This window comes from Neovison vison, chromosome 9, assembly GCF_020171115.1.
Source record: "Neovison vison isolate M4711 chromosome 9, ASM_NN_V1, whole genome shotgun sequence".
Classification (NCBI taxonomy): domain Eukaryota; kingdom Metazoa; phylum Chordata; class Mammalia; order Carnivora; family Mustelidae; genus Neogale; species Neogale vison.
In genome coordinates, this window is record NC_058099.1 from 86,886,293 (window position 1) to 86,910,290 (window position 23,998).

Sequence of the window (23,998 nt, forward strand, 5' to 3'; positions counted from 1 at the left end):
GGAAGTAGAGAAGCAACATGAGGGGTGTGGGGGGTAGGAAAAGAATAAATGAAACAAGATGGGATCAGGAGGGAGACAAACCATAAGAGACTCTTAATCTCACAAAACAAACTGAGGGTTGCGGGTGGGGGGTTAGGGAGAGGGTGGTTGGGGTATGGACATTGGGGAGGGTATGTGCTACGGTGAGTGCTGTGAAGTGTGTAAACCTGGCGATTCACAGACCTGTACCCCTGGGGCTAATAATACATTATATGTTAATAAAAAATAAATTAAATTAAAAAAATAATTAAAGCTGTTATAAACATCTGTGTACAGGGTTTTGTATGGACATAACTCTTTTGGGTAAATGCCAAGGAGCACAACTGCTGGTTCATATGGTAGGAATATGTTTAGTTTTCTAAGAAACTGCCAAACTGTCTTCCAAAGGGGCTGTATCATTTTGCATTTCCAACAGCAAACTATGAGAGTTCCTGTTGTTCCACATCCTCATCAGCATTTGCTATTGTCAGTATTCCAAAACTGGAATACTGACATATTTGAGATAACAATGAGATACTTTGCAATGGTATCTCATTGTTTTAATTTGCATTTCCTTGATGACAGATGATGTGGGGCATCTTTTCATATCCTTATTTGATATCTATATGTCTTTCCTGGTGAGGTGTTTGTTAAAGTCTTTGGTCACTTTTTAATTGGGATGTTTGTTTTCTTACAGTTGAGCTTTAAGTATTCTTCACATATTTTGGATAACAGTCCTTTATCAGATCTGTCTTTTGCAAATGTTTCTGCCAGTCTGTGGCCTGTGTTCTCATTCTTTTAACATCACCTTTCATAGAGCAGAAGTTTTAAATTTTAATGAAGATCAACTTATCAATTATTTATTTATTTTTCTTTCTTTCCTTTTTTTTTTTTTTTTGAAGATTTATTTATTTATTTATTGGACAGAGAGAGAGAGAGAGATCACAAGTAGGCAGAGAGGCAGGCAGAGTCGGGGGGAAGCAGAGAGAGAGGGGGAGGCAGGCTCTCCTGATGAGTGGCTCAATCCCAGGACCCTGAGATCATGACCTGAGCCGAAGGCAGAGGCTTTAACCCACTGAGTCACCCAGGTGTCCCCTTATCAATTATTTCTTTCATAGATCATGTCTTTGGTGTTGTATCTATAAAGGCATCACCATGAGATGACAGCTATACGAGGGGTGAGGACAGCATAGCATATAAGCTTGTCAAATCATTATGTTGTACACCTGAAACTAGTGTAACATTGTGTGTCAACTGTATTTCAATAAAAAAATAAATAAATAAAAAAGGTATCATTATGCCCAAAGTCATCTAGGTTTTATTTATATGTTATATTCTAAGAACTATATATTATATATTATATTCAGGTCTGTGACCTATTTGAGTTCATTTTTGTGAAGGATGTAAGGTTTGTGTTTGGAATTCACTTTTTTACATGTGCATGTCCAGTTAGCACCATTTGTGGAAAAGACTACTTTTTACTTCATTGTATAGCCTTTTTTCCTTTGTTAAAATTCAGCTGACTTTATTTATGTAGGCCTATTTCTCTATTCTATTCTATTAATCTGTTCGTCTATTCTTTCACCAATACAGCACTGTCTTGATTATTGTAGCTTGATAATAAGTCTTAAAGGTGGATAGCATCAGTCCTCCAATTTTGTTCCCCTTCAACACTGTGTTGGCTATTCTGGGTCTCCTGTCCTTCCACATAAACTTTAGAACCAGTTTGTTGATATTCATAAAACAACTTCCTGGGATTTTGATTACAACTGCTTTGAATCTATAGATTAAGTTGGAAAGAACTAACATTTTGACAATATAGTATTCCTATTCATGAACATGGAATATCTCTCCTTTATATGGTTCTTCTTTTATTTCATTCATCAGAGTTTTGTACTTTTCTTCATACAGATCTAATACATATATTTAGATATACATATATGTATATGCATACATATAGATCATATACATATAGTTTCTTCATATAGATCTTATACATATTTTGTTAGATTTATACCTGAATATTTAATTTGTTTAGGTACTAATATAAATGGTATTTTGTTTTTAATATCAAACTCCATTTGTATCAAATTCCATCAAACTTTATTCTCACATATAGGAAACAGATTGATTTTGTACATTAATTTCTATCTTAGAACCTTGCTATAATCATTTATTGGTAAAAGTTTTTTGGTCAGTTCTTTTGGATTTTCTACATGGATCACATAATCTAAGAAGAAAGGCAGTCTTATTACTTCCTTCTAAACTATATACCATTTTTTCTTTCCATGACTTAAAGCATTACCAAGGACTTCCAATACAATGTTAAGAAGAGTAATAAGAGGGGACATCCTTGTCCTGTACCTGATATTAGTGTGAAAACTTTGAATGTCTCATTAAGTATAATGACAGCTATAGGTTTTTTTGGGCAGATAGTCTTTATCAAGTTGAGAGATCTCCTTTCTATTCCTAACTTATTGAGAGTTTTAAATCCGAAGGCATGTTTGTAATAGTTAATTTCTGATGATTATGGCACATTAAGTATTACATTAAAAAATCTTTATTAATCTGATGAGAGGAAAGATATCCTATGTACTATAAAATTTACTTAATTACTAATAAGAACATAAATCTATTGGGCATTTGCTTTCTTTAGAGAGAAATAAATCTATTGCTTGTTTATATACTTATGGGAGAGAGGGAGAAGGATGATCACATTTTCCTTGTTCATTAGTTTAAAAAAAAAAAAAGTCCTCAGCTTCTGTCCATGATGGAATAAGAGGGTCCTGACTTACTCTTCATAAACAACTAGATAACTGGACAAAGTGTATGAAACAACTATTATCAAACATTGGGTAGTTAAGAGCCCTAGGGTAAGGAAAACAAATGCAGTGAGCCTATGATCACCCTTACTTTCAGTAAGGTTGCACATTTTGGACCCTGCTGCAGAGAAGGAAGTTCCAAGCTGAGCATTGGCAGTCTTGCTAAAAAGGGGAGGTAGACATTGGAATTGAAGATGCTTGAGAGATTAGAAGTTTAAGTTTTGGAGAAGAAGAAGCTACTGAGTAAAAAGAACTTCAGTAATTTGGATGGGGACCTCTTTTCCAGTCTTTAATGAATACAAATTTGTGCATGGGTAGGATGAAACTTCATGAAGGTGGACAGAGGATCACTGGGAAAATATAACTTGAACAATTCCTAGAGTTCACACAGAACAGAATGCTGATCAATTTTCAGTGTTTTAGAGTAGAGACTCCTCATTTCATGCTCAGAGAATTAAGACTGACTTCAATAAAGTCATCCTTTAGTAGGGCTCAATTACCCCCAAAATGAAGGGTACTTTAGATTACCCTAAAAACAAACTTGAAAAAAAGAACTGATTTGTAAGTAATTTATCTGCTTTCTAAAACAAATTTCAATTGTGCATACAGGAAGACAACAAAGTTTAATACACAGCATGATCACAAATTCTAGCATCCAAGGAAAAATTGCTAGATGTGAAAACAGCATTTAATAGAAAGAATCAGTCACTATAAAGACATTCAGAAATAACAAAAATATTAGAATTGACAGAGGCAAATGATCCAGTAAAATACACTTGTATGCTCGAACATTTAAAGGAAAATATAAATAAAAGGAGGAACAAATGGAATAAATAAAAAGAACCCAATGAAATCTTAGAAATCATAAAGAAAAAATCAATTTGAAATGACACTTTTTCTGAATGAGACTAAAAACAGATTAGATATTATAGAGGAACAAACATCAATAAATTTGGAAACGGGTAATAGAAACTATCCAAATTGAAGCACATACAGAAAAAGACTAAAAATATTTGACAGAACCAAGTGACCTGTTGGGTCTTGGCTAGAAGATACACTTGCAACTGGAATCTCAGACAGAAAGAAGAGAAAGAATAAGGCAGGGAAAACATTAGAGGAAATAATGGCTAAAATAGCTTCCAAATGTGATAAAAATGATAAATTGACAAATCTAAAGCTAAAATTGCTAAGAACCAATGAGGAAGAGAAAATCATCCAGACCAAAAAAAAAAAAAAAAAGGACACATTGTGTACAGAGGAACAAACTTTAGAATAACTGAACATTTCTTATCAAAACTTAAATCCAGAAGTAAATATGACATCTTTAAAATGCTAAAAGATAAACTTAGCATAGAATTTGATAACTAGGGAAAATATCATTCAAGAATGATGACAACAGGAGTGGTCAGCAAGATGGTACAACAGGAAGACACAGAATTTGTTCCCCTACTGAGACACTGAGTTAACAGCAATATATGGTGCAAAAAGTCTTTATGAAAACTCAAGAAATCAGTTAAGAAGCCACAGTACTCTGGGCAAGCACAAAACCAAGAATAAGTGCACTGAAACAGGTTAAAAAAAAAGTTGTTGTTTTTAGCTCCCAACAGTCTCTTCCCCAGGCCAGGACAGCTTGGGGCAATCAACTTGTAGATTTTTCCTTGGGAAGGAAAGAGAAAAGTAGAATATACATACAGTATCCCAACTTTTCAGAGAACTGATGGACTAGTTTCTGTCTTACTTAATTTAGAATGTTGATGGAGTACCATCATATGGAGTACCATCATATGTTGATGGAGTACCAGCATATTTTTGATGTTTGGGGACCACTGAGAACTAAGAACTCAGCAGCTTGTTACTACACCAGAGAAGCTGCAGTACCAGTGATAGACACCAGAGGGAGCAAGAGAATAAAACCACTGGGGTGGGTGGGGAAGACAAGAAACTGGCAAATCTGTCTAATTGAGATATGACCTACCCAAGACAAGCAAGATGCATCCCCCAAAAGGGCTGAGGTCTCCCAAGGTCTCAGCTATCCAGGCTGACAGTGAAGGTCTTCCCTGTATAAAGCCAGTACTGTATGAAGCCAGGTGACTTTTTGAATGTCCAAATTCCAGCAAAAACCAACCAAACCAAACCCCAAACCAAAAAACAAAAACAAAAAACAAAACAAAATAAAACCCCAAACAAACAAACATAAGGAAAAGGTAACATAGTTAAAAGGAACAAAATTAATCTCCAGTAACTTACCCTAAAGAAACAGATACATGAACTACCTGATGAAGAACTAAAGATAGCCATCTTAAAAAAGTTCAATGAGTTAAAAGAAAACAAACAACTTAGACACACACACAATGCATGAACAAATGGAGAATATCAACAAAAATACAGAAACTATAAAAAAAAAGAAATAAACGTTCTGAAGCTAGAATATACAATAGTTGAATTGAAAAATTCACTTCGAGGTTCAAGAACAGGCTTTTCAATCAGGAAAAAAAATCATTGAAATAGATGATAGGTCTCTGGAAATATCGTCAGAGGAACAGAAAGAAAAAAAAAATGAACTGAAAAAAGCTTGCAGGTGACAATAAAGTGGACCAACATACTCATTATGGGAGTCTCAGAAAAAAGAAGATAAGAGAAATGGGCGGAAAGCTTATTTGAAAAAATGGTTAAAATTTTCCAAAGTCCGAAGAAGAATATGGACATCGAAATTTAAGAGTTACAATAAACCCCAATTAGATCATAGACTACTTAACATGTCAGAACTAAACAGTTTAACCCAGGAATGTAAGATTGTTTGTTAATTGAATGTTAATTCATAAAATAAGTCAATGTAACTCACCATTATTAACAGAAAAAGGGATAAAAACTCTATGCTTATTCCAGTAGGTGAAGGAAAAGTACTTAAGAAAATTTAACATCCATTTATGATAAAAACTCTCAGCTAAATAGATTCAGAAAACTTCCTCACTTTTACAAGTGGCATCTATAAAAATGTACAACTAACATCACACTTAGAGATGAGATTTTGAACACTTTCTCCCTAAAACTGGAGACAAAGCAAGGATGCTCACTTTTCTCTGTAATCTGTACTGAATATCATACTAAGAAAATTACAAAAACCTACTGAAACTAATAAGTGAATTATATAAATAATAAAATAAAATAAAACTAACTACATACTAGCAACAAACAATTGGAAACTGAAATGTGAAAAAATACTTACAATGAAAAGAAGAAAGTCTTAGGAATAATTTAGCATACCCCTACCTACAACGGAAAGTTTAAACTATTGCTGAAAGGAATGAAAGAAGGTCTAAATAAATGAAGTGATATATCTTGGTAATGCATCAGAAATTTCAATACTGTCAAAATGCCAATCTGCCCAAATTGATCTAGAGATTCAATATATTCTCAATCAAAATCTTGGCAAGCTTTTAAAAATACAGATAAAATAGAAAACTGATTATATAATTTATGTTAATCAAAATCTTGGCAAACTTTTAAAAATACAGATAAAATAAAAAACTGATTATATAATTTATGTTAAAAAATTATGTTATATAATAAATTATATAATTTATGTTAAAGGATCTGGGGTGTGCCTGGGTGGCTCAGTTAGGCATCTGCTTTTGGCTCAGGTCATGATCCTGGGGTCCTGGGATTGAGCCCCTCACTGGGTTTCCCAGCTCAGTGGGAGTCGGCTTCTCCCTCTGCCCCACTCCTGCTCAGGCTCTCATTTTCTCTCTCAAATAAATAAAATCTTAAAAAAGAAAAAAAAAAGTCAAAGATCTAGACAAGCCTATGCGATTTTCAAAAAAACAAATTTGGATTTCAAGACTTACTATAAAACTACAGTAGTGGTTTTGGTATTGGCATAATTAAGAAACTGAAAAGAATATCCTCCAAATGAGAGAAAATACTCATTGTGTATACACTGACAAAAAAACTCTATCTGGAATACATGAAGAATACTTGCAACTTAATAACAAGACAAATCACCCAACTAAAAAATGGCCAAAAATTCTGAACCAGCATCTCACAAAAAAGACCTATGAATGACTAATAAGTGCATGGAAATATGTTCAACATATTTGAAAATATGCTCAACTTGTTCAACAGTATGAGCATTTCTTTTTTTTTTCTGTCTCCAAATTTTTATTTAAATTCTAGTTAATTAACATATAGTGTAATATTGGTTTCAGGAGTAGAATTCAGTGATTCATCACTTTCATGCAACACCCAGTGCTCATCATAGTTTGGACATTTCTTATAAAGTTAAATATACTCCTAATATATTACTCTGCCATTCTACTCCCCAGATATTCACCTAAAAATCAAAATGAAAATAAATGTTCACACAAGGTCTTATACAAGAATCTTTCTAGAAGATATCTTTGTAACAGCTGAAAATTTCAAACAACTCAACTCTTCATCATCAAGCGAATAAACAAATCACGATATAATAGTAAAATACTATCTACAATAAAAAAAATAAATGAACTACTGATATATATATACAACGTGGCTGAATCTCAAAAAATTTAAGCTGAAAATATGGACACAAAATATATGTGTCCATATATGTATAAGACTCCATTTACATGTACATGTAGAAAAGATTGATTAATCTGATTTACAGTAATAAAGCAGATTAATAGCTGCTTAAAGCCAGGATGAGAGCTGAGGTCAGGATGGAGAAATGATTAACTGAGAATGGGGACAAAGAAACTTTCTGGAATAATAGAAATAGATCTTGAATATCATGGAGGTTACAAGGTTAACAACTGACCAAATCCATCACACTATCCACTTAAAATCACAATGATTTATAGTATATAGTATAAACTTCAAAAAAAAAAAACTGACTTAAAAAAATCTTTCCCTTTAGTCATTTGTTTGTGGTAATATTGGCACATAGAAATTTAAATTTTTACCCAGTCAAAATATATCAATCTTTCTGTTCACAGTTTGTGAGTTTTGTGTCAAGTCTAGAAAAGCTTTCCTTGGATATTTCATAGAAAGGCTATTTGACTGAATGTTTTAATTTAACGTGCAGAATTTGGCATCAGATAGCCACCAAAGACTGTTTATACTTAGGCAAATTAATTCCTATTTTATATTTTCCTCATTTTAAAATCTATGGAAAATTACAATTTCGACCTTAAATGGTAGACAGTGACAAAATATAGGTAAGTTAGAATACTAACGGAATGCATTAAAAGACTTAACCACTAGCTATTTTATGTTTTCAGAGTGTTTATTATTTGAACTATTACAAACAGTAAGAGCAGTATAGAGATTATATGAACATGTGTGTAGCCACTACCCAATTTTCTCAAATCATTATTTAACATTCTGCAAAATTTGTTTCAGATGTCCCTCTTTTAAAGACAATTGAATTTCTTTTTGCACTCCTTGATTCCAGTCTTTCACCAAACTACATAAAATCATTTTACTGAAATTCGTGTGTATTTTTTCTTATCTATATGGTAAAGTCATCCTATTCATTTTTATATTTACAAAAATAAACATTTTTATTTTAAATTTCACATAAACGGAAGACTGTACACATTATACAACTTGATTTTCTTAGTCAACATAATAGAGTTGAAATTTATCCATATTTTTACATGTTAGAACAATTTTGCTTTTTGAATTTTCACATTTATATTTTTAACCTACCTGAATTTTGTTTTTGTTGTAAAGAATGATGTAGGGTGGTAATTTACTGTGTTTTCTTTTCTTTTCTTTTTTCTTTTTTTATGGTTAGCTGGTTTCAAAACCATATGTGTAATATAAGCCCTTTTTCCCTCATATATTCAAAATCATGCTATTTTATATTTGGTTCTATATATATGTACACATATATACATATTTAAAAGTATGAAAAATATTTGGGTATGTGTCTTGATTTTGTCTGCTGTTACTTAGATCTACATCTTTATCCATTAACTACCTCATTGTTTCAAATATTTTAGCTTTTTTATATAATTATTGCTGCTTTATTATATATATGAGTGTATATGAGTATATATATATATGAAATGCTTATATAATCACAATGCTATAAATAATGTTAGTTTTTAAGTTTTACACTTACCTTTTACAAAACATGAAAGACAATTATTGTTAGAGCTGAATATAAACATATGAATCTTGATAATTTAAAAATAGTATTATAAGTAGCACATTTGGAAAATGGGAAGATTGGTGGGAGGAAGCTTAAATGCGTTAAAACCCTAAGCAGGAAGTCAGTAGATACTGTCTAAGTTTACTAAATCAAGTAGTACAAGCCCTAATTTATTAAGTTTAAGTTTAAAGATCAATTCTAAACAGAAATCAGGAAGCAGAGGAACAGTGTAAATGTATTATATGTTCCATCTTTTAAAGGACTGTCAATAGATAATATCCAAAGAGGTCAAATCATGATACAAGGGCATATATATATTACACAAATTATATTGGAAACTGCCAGAAGATCTAAAAATGGAATTTGCTAATAGTGAGTAATTATTCCTAGAGAATGTACTGTAGACTGGGAAAGATTTTAATTTATATTTTAAATCTCTCCATGCATGACTTTCATAGTAAAAATAATTTAAAAACAATTGTCTCCAGAGTATAGTACTGGAGTTTTGGTAAATTATGCCAACTGTATGCCACAAGGCAAAGCACGAGATCCAGGGTTGGTGTGGGACTCTTTACATTAAGTCTCCTTCTGAGGAATAAGGAGTTATCTGACCTTAAACATTACACAGGAAAAATAGCTCTGTAAGTAATGAATAGTCAAAATCCTAGGACCAATTTCAAAAGAGTCAATTTACAAGCTATTTATTCCTGGAATATTTAATCTCATTTTTCTGGCAAGATCAAGAAAAGGTTTTCTGAAGATAGGGCTTTTCTGATTAGGAAGGCTGAAAGCTGGCTAGAGTATATACATGGCTAGAGTATAGACAGCATATATACATATAGACAGAGAAAAAAATGTATGGCTAGAGTGTGTGTGTGTGTGTGTGCATATACATATACATACATATATATATATATATATGTGTATATATATATATAAACAGGATCAGTTCTAATTTGTTAGCTGTTCTGCTGGGAATATTTGACTTTCTTAGAAAACAAGATCTTCAGTAAAGAGGCTGACTTCCTCTCAAATTATAGTCTTAAATCTCCCAAGAAATGAATATGAGAGCATCAACACTGATTCAGGAACATCTTTTATCTGTCATTCAAATGCCATCCTCGGGATTAGAGTCATAGCAAGGGAAATTGTTAAAACGTCAATATCATTCTCTTTATATTATGCAAGTTTCCTCCTATTTGATCCCCTGTAGGTTATCACCAAGAGTGGATTCCTCCTTTGGGAATGCTATTACACTATTGAAACATTCGTCAGACCTCACATGCACTCATTTTCAAAAGTAATTTCTTCTTTGGCCCTTCACTTATTGAGACATAGAACTTCAGAGTGACTATCTCCCAGAACACTGAATTCTTGATATTCTTGTAATTTCCTAATTTCTCTTTCTCTTACTGAAAATACTGGGAGAACCTAAATTTTCTCACTTATAGCTCTACTGCTAATGCCTTGGTTTAAAAAGCCTGTAAACTTACCTTCCACGAGGAACTGGTTTGTTAAGGTCTATTTTGGCCCAGCTGATCTGCCAAATTAGGATAAATCACACACAGTGTCCATGGTTATGAGAAGCAATAGCCCTGGCTGATGATAAGCCAAAAAGAGCTACGGAAGAATATTTTTAGGTCTGACAGATTCCCTTGGATTATGTTCCACAGTCACCAAAGATTATTTTATGAAAATGGGTTCATCAGCATCGAAAGAAAGGAATTCTATTTTTGAGGGATTTTAGAATTCTATGCTTGTCAACACATAATAGTTTTTTGTTTTCAAGGTTTTAGGAATTTTTTTCTTTCTGGTCATTGGAGTGTAAAGGAGGAAGGGGGAGTAATTGTAAGGCACTTTGTATAATGGCCAAACTGACTCTTCAAGGTTCAGGGGTACTGTTGTCAAGCTGCCTTTATCTTATCAAATGATAAGAGCTATTTTATTCATTTTTTTAAAATATAATTTTCTGGCAAGCATACTATGATCTGCCTTAACATTTATATTCCCTCTGCCAAAGCACATGCAATATGTTTGGACATACATTTTTCTGATCTTTTAACCTTTATTTATTCTATATACCCTATGGCAGAGGTAATCACTCATGGGACTTGAATTGCCAGGAAAGAGCCCAACTGGAATATCTGAAAAAGAGGACTGCTTCTATGAGGGAAAACTTTTATAGATAGATATAGTCATTTAAATGGAATAATTTCAGTTCCGCTCTCAATGATCATAATCTAGTGGTATAATATGTGGGGAAATAATCAAAGGGAACTTTTTCTATGTATCTTCTCTATGGTTAGCACCCTAAAAGATGGTGTAGTAAGCAACTGGTGCTACCCACCAACCTTGGTTAAGAAGGATTTTTTAAAGCTTGGTCATAAAAATCTTAAAAAAACAAAATAATAATTAACATAGTATTATATTAATTTCAGGTGTATGATATAATGATTCAACAATTCTATATATTGCTCAATGCTCATCACCATAAGTATATTTTTAATCCCCTTTATTTCACCATCTCCCTACCCTCCTCCCCTCTGGCAACCACCAATTTGTTCCCCAGATTTAAGAGTTTGTTTTTTTTTTAATCTTTCTTTCTTTGATTTGTTTGTTTTGTTTCTTAAATTCCACATAGGAGTGAAATCCTATATGTCTTTCTCTAACTTATTTCATTTAGCATTATACCCTCTAGATTCATTCATGTTGCTACAAATGACAAGATTTCATTTTTTTTTTATGGCTGAATGATATTCAATACATACACACACAAACACACACATATCACTCTTCTTTATTCATTCATCTATTCATTCATTATTATATGTACATAGTTATTATTAGGTATAGTTTATCATATGATTTCATATACACACATATATATCAGTCTTCTTTATTCATCATAACCTCGTGGTTATATAAATATAATATATATAGTAATATATGTGCAGTTTTATACACACACCACACACACACACACACACACATACACAGTTACATATATATCACTCTTCTTTATTCATTCAAATATTGATGGGCACTTGGGCTATTCCTGTAATTTGGCAATTGTAAATAATGCTGCAATAAACATAGAAGTGCCTATACCATTTTGAATTAGTGTTTTTGAATTCTTTGGGTTAATAAGAAATCTTGAACCATATTTTCACAAATAGCTAATATATCGTTTAGCTTTTATGTTTGCTACAAATGGTAGTGAATCCTTAAATTCAATGGCTTAAACAAGATAGACATTCAATTTTTTTTATAAAAAAAGCACAAGTATTATGCAGCTTAGATCTCTGAAATAACAATATGACTTCCATACAACTGCCTTCAAAGTTTCTGTTCTACTATTGCTATTGTGGTATAAAGAAGACCCATCTATTTTCTGCCTATTTTAGACCTAAAGACACCTACAGATTGAATGTGAGGGGATGGTTCTCACCTATCATGCTAATGGATATCAAAAGGAAGCTGGAGTAGCCATACTTATGTCAGACAAACTAGACTTTAAAACAAAGACTAATAAGAGATGAAGAACATTATATCATAAGGGGTCTATCCAGCGAGAAGATCTAACAATTGTAAATATATATGTGCTCCCAACTTGGAAGCACCCAAATATATAATCAATTAAGAACAAACATAAAGAAACTAATTGATAATAATATAATAATAGTAGGGGATATTTACACTCTACTTACAGCAACAGACAGATCATCAAAGCAGAAAATCCACAAGGAAACAATGGCTTGAATGGCACACTGGACCAGATAGACTTATCAGATATAATCAGAATATTTCATCCCAAAGCAACAGATTACATAATCTTTTGGAGTGTACATGGACCATTCTCCAGAATAGATCACGTACTTGGTCACAAATCAACCCTCAATGAATACAAAAAAGTTACGATCATTCCATGCATATTTTCAGACCACAACACTATGAAATTAAAGTCAACCACAAGAAAAAATCTGGAAAATACATGGAGGTTAGAGAACATCCTACTGAAGAAATGAATGGGCTAACCAGGAAACTAAAGAAGAAATTTTAAAAAGCACATGGAAGGGGCGCCTGGGTGGCTCAGTGGGTTAAAGCCTCTGCCTTCGCTTCAGGTCATGATCCCAGGGTCCCGGAATCGAGCCCCACATCGGGCTCTCTGCTCAGCCAGGAGCCTGCTTCTCCCTTTTTCTCTGCCTGTCTCTCTTCCTACTTGTGATCTCTAACAAAACAAACAAACAAACAACAAAAAAAAACCAGAAACTTAAAAAAAAAAGAAAAGTACATGGAAGCAAATGAAAATGAAAACATGACAGTCCAAAAAATCTGGAATACAACAAAAGCAGTCCTAAGAGGGACATATATTGCAATACAGGCCTACCTCAAGAAGTAACAAAGTTACAAATAACACAACCTAATCTTACACTTAAATGAACTAGAAAAGGAGCAGCAAATAAAGCCTAAACCCAGCACAAGTAGGGAAATAATAAAGATTAGAGCAGAAATAAATGATATAGAAACAACAAAAAAGAATACTAGTAGAACAGCTCAATATAACTAAGAAAAATTTATGTAACTCAATGTAATGTACCTCAATGTAACTAATAAAATTGATAAACCCCTAGCCAGACTTATCAAAAAGAAAAAGAAAAGGACACAAATAAATGAAATCATTAATGAAAGGGAGGAGATCACAACCAACACCACAGAAACACAAATAATCATTAAAGAATATTATGAAAAATTATAATGTCAGCAAACTGGGCAATCTGGAAGAAATAGATAAATTTATAATCTATAAAGAACTTAACAAACTCAATACCCAAAACACAAGATATTCAGGCAAGATACGAGCAGAAAACATTAACAGACATTTCTCTGAAGGAGACATACAAATGGCCAATAGACACATGAAAACATGCTCAACATCACTTGGCATCAGGGAAATACAGATCAAAACCACAACGAGATACCACCTCAGACTGGTCAAAATGGCTAAAATTAACAAGTCAGGAAACAGCAGGTGTTGGTGAGGATGCAGAGAAAGGGGAATCCTCTTAAACTGCTGGTGAGAATGCAAGCTGGTGCAGCCACTCTGGAAAACAATATGGAGGTTCCTCAAAAAGTTGAAAATAGAGTTATCTATGATCCAGCAATTACACTACTAGGGTACTTAACCCAAAGATACAAATGTAGTGATCTGAAGGGGCACTTGCACCCCAATGTTTATACAACAATGTCCACGACTGTCAAACTATGAAAAGAGCCTGAATGTCCACAGACAGATGAATTGATAAATAAGTTGTGACATAAATATATATATTACTCACCCATCAAAAAATGAAATCTTGCCATTTGCCACGATGTAGATGGAACTAGAGGGTACTATCCTAAGTGACATAAGTCAATCAGAGAAAGACAATTATCATACGCCTCACTCATATGTGAAATTTAAGAAGCAAAACAGAGGATCACAGGAGAAGAGAGGGAAAAATAAAACAAGATGAAATGAGAGAGGAACACAAACCATAAGAGATTTTTAACCATAAGAAACAAACTGAGGGTTGCTGAGGGGAAAGAGGGTTGAAGTAACTAGGTGATGGACATTAAAGAGGGCATGGGATATAATGAACGCTGAGTATTATAGAAGACTGATGAATCCCTGAACTCTACCTTTGAAACTAATAATGCACTATATGTTCATTAATTGAATTTAAATTAAAAAAAGTAAAATTTTGAAGAGATATAAAATGTTACAGAATATATGCAAAGTTTAGCCTTTTATGCTTAGTTTTAAATTGTGCCATCAAATAAAAAAAGAAAAAAATAGCTTTCAGAGCCTACTCAGATGTACTGCTGAATCCCAGGTAGTAAAATGGAGGCTGGTGGAGTTGAGTCGAATAAGTTAATGTGCCCATGGAGAATCTGTTGTAGTAAAATATTGAATAAAAGCAGTCACTGAGGTCAGTTTTGCCTTTTCCTCATTCCCAATCTTGAGCACTCTTTTAATATCTCATAGCTATATATGATGTTTAAAGTAGGTTTAAAATTTAAGAACCAATTAAATATGTTCCTTTGTATTTATAATTTGCTAAATTTTAAATTATAAATGGTTGTTGAATTTTATCACATACAATTTTTACATTTATGAGGATGTCCAACAGCTCATTTTATTTATTGATTTATGGGGTAAAATGTTGGTTCATTTTGATGATTAAATCAACCTTACTTTTATGGAATAATTACATCTTAGTCATCCTTTTAAGATATCAATAGATTCAATTTGCTGATATACTGTCTAATATTTTTAAATTTATATTTATGAGAAAACTTGCTTATAATTATCCTTTTCAAATTATAACCTTACTAGGTTTTATTATACTGGCTCTATAGAATGAGTTGGGAAGTGATCACTATTTTTATGTTTGTTAGAAAAATTCTGTAAGATTGATAAGGTTTCTATCTTCTACAATTAGAAAAATTTATGGTTGGGGCACCTGGGTGCCTCAGTGGGTTAAAGCCTCTGCATTTGGCTCAGATCATGATCCCAGGATCCTGGGATCCAGCCCCCGAATCCAGCTCTCTGCTCAGCAGGGAACCTGCTTCCTCTTCTCTCTCTGCCTGTCCCTCCGCCTATTTGTGATCTCTGTCTGCCAAATAAATAAATAAAATCTTAAAAAAAGAAAAATTTACTGTTGACGCCATCTGTGGGCTTTTTCATTATTGATACTGGTGTAACTTCTTTCCTTCCTTTCTTCCCTCCCTTCATTCATTCATTTGTTCATTCCTTCCTTTCTTCCTTTCCATTCCCCCAACCCTTGATCAGTATTGCTAAAGATCTATTAATTCTGATAATCTTTTCAGAGTTAACTGATTTTTCTTTACTGTACATTTGCTTTCTATTTCATGATATTTCTTGTTTTTATTACTTCATTCCTTCTATTTTATTTGGGTTTAATTTACTGTAATATTTCCTCATTTTGGAGACTACTACTTAGATAAATTATTTTTAGCTTTTTTCTAATTATCTAATATATGAACTTAAGACCATAAGCTCATTTTTAAGCCTGCTTTTGTTCATCCCACAGATTCTGGTATAGTGTATTTTCATTACCATTCAGTTAAAAATATCTTCTAATTTTTGTTGTGATTTCTTCTTTGAATCACAGAATAGTTATTTTTAAGTATGTGGGTATTTTGTACCTTTTTTATTTATTTCTAGTTTAGTTCCATGAGATCAGATAACAATACACATTATTTTAATCTTTTAAAATTTGGTTAGACATGCTTTATATGCCCAACATATGATGAAACTTTGATCACAAAAAAGAAATCTGCAGTTGTGTGAAGTATTGAACTGAATTTATACTGTTTGTATTTTCTGTATCTTTATTGATTTTATGTCTACTTGGCTTCTCAGTTATTGAAAAGGTAAGTTAGCATCTATAATTGCATATTTATTTATTTTTTTAGTTCTTTTTTTATCTTGCTTTATGTTTGTAGCTGTATTTTTAGTGCATATAAAATTAACATTTTAAAATACTCCTTAGAATTGGTTTCTTTGGGGCATCAGGGTGGCTCAGGATTTGATCCCAGGGTCCTGGAATCGAGCCCCACATTGGGCTCCCTGCTTGGCGGGAAGCCTGTATCTCCCTGTCCCCTCCCTCTGCTGTGTTCTCTCTCTGGCTGTGTCTCCCTGTCAGATAAATAAATAAAGTACTAAAAAAAAAGAAAAAAAAAAGAAAGAAAGAATTGGTCTTTTTATCATTATAAAGTACTTCTCTATTTCTTTAATAATCATAATCCCTCTTGCATCAAAGTCAACTTTAATTAATGTTACTACCATTTTTCATATAGTTGTATTGACTTTATTTTTTAATAAATAAATAATTTTTTTGGTAGAGTGCTTGAGAGTGTGCAATGGAGGGTGGGGGAGAGGGAAAGGGAGATAGAATCTTAAGTAGGCTCCATACCCAGTGTGAAGCCCAACGTGGGGCCTGATCTCACAATCCCAAGATCATAATATGAGCTGAAATCAAGAGTCAGACACTTAACGGACTGAGCCACTGAGACACCCCTGCATTGATTTTCTTGAGCAGGGTTTTACAGCATAGCTTTTTTTTTCTCCCTATTCTTTAACTTTCAATCTTTCTGTCTTCATGTATTTAAGGTTTTTCTATTATAAACAGCATTAAATCACATTTTGTTTTCTACTTCAGTCTTGAAATATAAATCTTCTAATTGGAGTGTTTAATTTATAAGCATAATTACAAAATATGATTATTGATAGATGCAGGATTATATCAAACACCTTACTAATTGCTTCCTTTATATCCCACAAGATTTTTATTCACTTCATCATATTTGAATGGTATTTTTACAGAGAATAGAGCTCTATGCCTGCAGTTATTTTCTTTCCGCACTTAAAACATATGATTCACTTATGCTTTGTTTCCATTGTTTCTATTGAGAGTTCAGTTGATAGTTTTATAATCTCTTTCTTTGAAAGTAATTTTTCAGGGCACCTGGGTGACTCAGTTGGTTAAGCATCTTCCTTCTGCTTGGGTCATGATTCCAGGGATTCCAGGGATTCTTGGGATCGAGCCCCTATCAGGCTCTCTGCTCAGCAGGGAACCTGCTTCTCTTTCTCCCTCTGCTCCCAATACCTGTTCATGTGCTTGTGCTCTCTCTCTTTCTCTTCCAAAAATAAAAGCTTTAAAAAATTTTTTTAAAAAGTATTTTGTCTTTTTACTCTTTTTTCTCCTTGTATTTGATTTTCAAGAGTTTCATGTTCTGTCTAGTTGTGATTTTCTTTCCATTTATCCTTTTCAGTGTTTTTATTTTTCAAATCTTTGTATTAATTCTTTCAAAAGTTATGGACTATTGCTGTTCATTATTTCTTGAAATACTGCTTCAGCCTCTTTTTCTTACTCCTCATATTTTGTGTTTCCAATTACAAGTATCTTAGATCTTTTCATCATATCCCATATGTCAATCACATTCTTTTTATACATCTTCTGTATCTTTTGTTCTCTATGCTTTAAACGATTATTTTTTATTATTCTGCTTTCTAGATTACAAACATTCTTATGTGAGGTGTCCCTTTTATTAGTAAGCCCATGTATTCATTTCTTAAATTCAATTGTTGGGCTTACATTTGATTCTACTGTATATTTTATAGTTGATTATTAATTTTTACATCTTGTTAATGTCCTTGTGCATATTAATCACACTTGAGGTTCATGTTTCATAACTCTGAAATTTGAATTATGCTATATGCCTGTTTCTATTTTGTGTTTTTTCTCTTGACCCTTTGTTTTGATAAGCCTAGTAATTTTGTATTAAATACTGTACATTTTGTATGAAAATTATAATAGCTATGGACGATGACATTCTCCCCTAGAGACTGTTCATCCTACTTATTCATAGAGAGCTTGAATGAAGTCAGATCACTTCATTTCACCCTGGGACTGAGTAGAGGCAAATTATAGTTTTTATAAGCTTTGATTTACCTTTGGATCATTTCTACTGCTAAGATGGAGTCTTCTTGAATTCCAAACTTTGGGACTGGCATGTTTAATAAGATCTCTATTCTCAAGGCTGGTTGTTGTTGTTTTGTTTTTATTTTTCCTCTTCATTACAACTGCTGAAAATTAGCTATGTTTATTAGAGCCTTTCCATTTGGTTTCTTAGTTTCTTTCCTAGTGTAGTTAAAGAGTTCAGCAGATACTCAAGTTAAACATTGTTGAGTGCTGGACCCAATTCACAGCATATCCCTTCTCTTTTGAATTTTTGCTCCATACATGCCAGCTGCTGTGCAAGTCATGAACTTGAAGTTTTATCTCCTAAGCTCTGTGAAAATATCAAAAGCTCTTCTGGCTTTTTGGCCTCTTCATAGTGCCCTGCTTCCCAGATTATCATCCTCTCACTTGCACAAAAAATAGAGAAAATGCCTTGAACAGAAAAGTAGCCTATAGAAAGTATCAGTTCACCTCTTTTCTACTCTATCAATTTCCTTCTCTCTGAACTATATGTCCCTTATGTACTGGATTTTGGGACAGCTTTATTTTTTTTAAAATACTTTCAATGGAATTATTGACTTGTAAAAAGCTACTCTATTTCTTCTAGAGATGAACCCTGCCCCCCACTTTAAAATTAACATTATATTAATCTTTGCTGTAAGACTCAATAAAGAAAGTCACTAAAAGTTAAAAAAAATAGCAGTACTTTACTGGTGGGAAAACTGAAATTAAATAAAATGCTTATGGAATGCTTCCTATGAACAACTGGTGGAAGTATGCTTAAATGATAATTATAATAATTGCTTATAATACTGACAATAAAAGGCAAAATGTAGTTTTTTATCCCTTAGAGCTTATAATTTTGTAGGAAACACAAAATTATTTCACTGAACTATTAGAGAAACATGTCAGAGTATGGTCATACACAGAAAAGTATGTTTCCATTCTAGTTCAGAATTTGGTGACTATATAGCCAAGTGGCAAATCTGGCCCATAGGCTATTTTCATAAACAGAGTTTTATTGGAACACAGCCACATTCATTCCTTTATATAGTGCTACAATAGCATAATAGCAACAGAGTTTGGGTGGCCTACAATGCCAAATGTATTAATTAAAGTACTCTATTACAAAAATAATTTCCTAATATATATGTATATGTATATGAATGTATAGAAACTATACATTCAGTACCATTTTATTTATTTTTTTTCAACTTATCATTCAGTACCATTTTAGACCACCATTTTTTTCTTTTCAAGATTAAATCATTTTTGTTAATAGAAAATTTCAAAATATCTCCAAGAATTAATATATTTCTTCTTTTATTGCTACTTTAATATATTTCCTTGCTGGTTCAGGTGTAAGGACTTTAGCCTGTGGTCGCAATGTTGAATGATTGCTATTGCTTGCACTGAACCTACAACAAGATTCATTCTGTTTGCAACTGGTATGGTCTTCAATCTCCTTGCAAAATTCTTGTGCCCTCTGTTGTTGCATTTTTCCTATCCTGGATTCAATTTGTCTTGATGAAACTCTAACTGGAAAAAATTACTTGAATTTTTGCTGGTTGTGGAGTCAGGAGGTTTAGTAGGGACAAACAATCTCTTTTATGTCTGGACACTTGCCATGGGACATTTTACTTCTCAAGGACCACCTCTTAGGGAATACTAGTTCACATGGAATATTCTTAGGAGGAACAGAGGACTCAAAACGGCCAACCATAATCTGTGTACTTGTCAGTTTAGAGTTCTCAATGAGGACATCTTTTCAAACTTATTCTTTCCTTCCTGGAATCTTTTTTTCTACCACCTCCCTCATTTTTTATGGTGTTTCTTTAGTGATAGCACTCTTTATTTTCTGCCCCCCCACTCCTATTTTAAGAGAATTTTAAAAGCTTTGGCTCTTTGGTTTGAATTGCTCTTTGGGGCTTTGATCCATCCTATATTTTGTAGTACCTGGTACTTATTTCAGTTCCTTGTGTCAGTAATTGCAGAAGCCATTAAGAAAAGATTAATTGCTGGTTGAGTTTCATTACTCTTGGAATAAATGGAAAGTCTATGGACTGAGATAGTCCTGAAAATGTAGAGTGTACACACACACACACACACACATATATATTCTTTTAAATAAAAATAGAAAATGAAGGGGATAGATTTACAGAATATATTTCAGAGGCATCAGTGTTACACTTAAATACATGCAGCATGGATTCCTTAAGTTCCCACCCTAGAGTTCCTCAAATGACATAAAAATGTAAGAATGGATGGAGAAGGAGAAAACTTCCAAAAGGAAGAAATTCATTTTCAAGGCAGGAGTTCTCTCATTAGGTGAATGAGATAATACATGTGAGGTAACTGGATAAAAATAAAACTCAGTGTGAACAAATTGTTTTGTCAACATAAAGTCAAATGCTGGTCTGATGGATTCCCTCATTATTTGGCCAAAGTGATTGTTTAACTTATAATGTACACTTAAAATGCTATCAATTCTTGTGAGTTTTCTACTTGATATACTCGATGCACATACAGAGGGTTATGGTGATATCTCCTGATGTTTCTTTGCGGATGTATGTTTAAGCAGTACTGGTGACCTAAAACCTCAAACATGATTCACACTCTGGAATTCTAATAGATGATACTGCCAGGATTCAATACAGACAATTATGCAAAACCACAGATTCAGGTTAAATAAGGGGCTTATTACTGATAACACTTCAGTCCAACTGAATTTGGTGATGATTTTTCATACTAACTTCAAGTAGAGGGATGAATCCTACCTAATGGAAATCAGCACACTGGTCAGTCTAGTGTAGGCTAGCCACAACCCCAAATCTACATAAATAAAATGTTTTAAGTATGGCCCCTCATAGCTGATAGTGGATTATCATACAATTGACAATTTCCTCTTGACTACTGAATGGATTTTTCTTTTAGATGTGGATGACTTAGAATTTGGGCTTAAACTTGGACATCATTCTATCTAAAGAGCCATTTTGTTACCCTTTTTTTCTGTTTTCCTTTCTCACTCAAATGTGTTTTGAATGGAAGGTAGTTATTTTGTTTGAAACAGCTATTGATGGGTTTTTAGGGTAAAAGCATCTAATTACTGGTGGGGAAAATCCCTCCAGCTCTCCTCTGTTTTTGAAAGATAAATGAAGAGACTGTGGATGTTTAACCAACTTCAATTATGTTTCCATTTAGTTCATGCTATTGAGGTTGATTTGTATGTAACCACAGTGAATTGTTCATGTCCAGAATCAGGGTTTTTTTCTTGTAATTTTAAGAGATCATAGTGGCATTTACACCTGCTAACCATAGGCTTCCATTAAGATGATTGATTGCTTGCATTGATTTGTTTGATATGTGGGCATTCCTGTGGTGTGAGTTTTCATTTTAAAATGTACACAGTTCATCATTTGGGCTCTTCCCTTGCATTGCTGTTAATGGAATTTTGAGCATACATTCTTTTGAAAGGCTTTTCTTGATTAGACAGAAATGTATTGCCTTTGAAGGAATAAAATATGAATCACTGAATGCTTTTCTAGGTTGGAGAGTGGGACGCTTTGTGAGCGTTATTATTCTTAACTTTTAGATGCCTCCTCAACTTGGTATCATTGATTGCTAGTTTATTTAGACATCTGCTCCTAGAGTTGGAAGCAGATTTATAATCAGAGAGATGTTCAATGTTTAACACTAAAAAGAGTAGAACCAATTCACACTGGTTCTTCCTAGGCTCCAGAGTACATTCTGAAACTCTTTGTGAACTATAAATAACTAAGATCATTGAACTAAATTAATCCCTGTTAAACAGGAAATCCCATTCATATATATAATTTTTAAAATATATGTAATTTTTTTTAAAAAAAAGTATAATTTTGTATAAAGGGAGAAAGAAATGTAGGTAAGCAAATTCACTCATTGAAAATTTTAGGGGCATCTGAGTGGCACAGTCAGTTAGGGGACTAACTCTTGGTTTTGTCTAAGGTCATGATCTCAGGATCCTGAGATCAAGCCTGAGTTTTGGGCTCTGCCCTGAGTGCGGAGTCTGCTTAAGGTTTTCTCTCCCTCTCCCTCTGCCTCCCATGCACTCTCTCTCTCATTCTCAAAATAAATAATTTTTTTAAAAAAGAAAGTTTTAGAGAAAACTCTGGTAAAAAAGATTCCCCCTGCCTAGTAAAAAATTCTAGAATCTTAGCTAAATTTTTAATGTAGCAAATTGGAATTGTAAACTAGATTTTGAATCTAGTAAACTATAATTTGGAAACAAAAGAAACTTACATACTTACAGTGAGTTGTATTGTGTTCCCTCCACCCCCGAAGATGTATTCATGTCCTAACCCAAGTACATATGAATGTGATTATTTGAAAACGGGGTCTTTGAAGATCCATTTAAGTTAAGGATCTAGAGATGAGATCATTCCACATTTAGGGAGGGCCCTAAATCCAGTAATTTGTATAAGAGAGGGAACTTCGACACACCACGGGGAGATCATGTGAGGATGGAGGCAGAGACTGAATTATGTTGCCACAAGGCATGATGTTTGGGGTGAGGATCCAGAATGGCAAGGAGCCACCAGAAGCTACAAGAGGTGAGGGAAGATTCTCCCCTAGGGCCTTCAAAGGAGGTGAATGAACCCCAGCAGGGACACTCACCTCTCTCAACCTGCCAACACCTAGATTTTGGACTTCTGGCTTCCAGAACAGTAAGAAACTTTATTTCTGTTGTTTTAAGCCACCACTCTTGTGGCTATTTCTAGAGCTGTTACAACAGCTCTAGAAAATGACAATACTCATATGGTAGTCTATGTGAATAGCTCCTAATATTTGTGTCATTTGCTACCTGCATGACTTAACTAGAGAGCCCGGATTTTCAAGCTTAGAAAATATCCACTTTTCCCCTACAAAATTTACTTTGCAATGTAGGCATCCATGACACCTGATTCATGGAATCTCTGTATTGTACTTTTATTTATTTTTTTACCCCAGTCAAGAAATTACAGGTTCCTATAAAGCTTTCCTTCTGAAAGTTCAATCAAATTAGTCTTGAAGCTTGGGCATTTTACTTAGACTACTTAATAGCTCACTTTATGTCTTCTATGGTTGTCTCTTCAGCTTTTACACATTGCTTACAAATTTAGCACTTCATATAATTGTATTTTTTATTGTCCTTCACACAAAACCAGCATATACAAGAATAAAATGGAAACACATACAAGTTAAGCCTCTTGCCCTTAAATGAAGAATAATAAGGACTCAGAAGGAGAACTTTCTCTTCCCAGAACACTTATTGTAGTTATTGACAGTATATTCAGGTGAGCACTTGGATAAACAAAGATGGGCTTCATTTCAAATTGTTTCTTGGGTATAAATATTATCTTGACTACGACACAAACTTTCTGAAAGCAGCAATTGCCTTAAATCCTGTACCTGAGCATTGCCTCCCTAGGGATATTCCTGGTGTAGTTGCTCGATAAATGCTAATCCAACTAAATTGATGT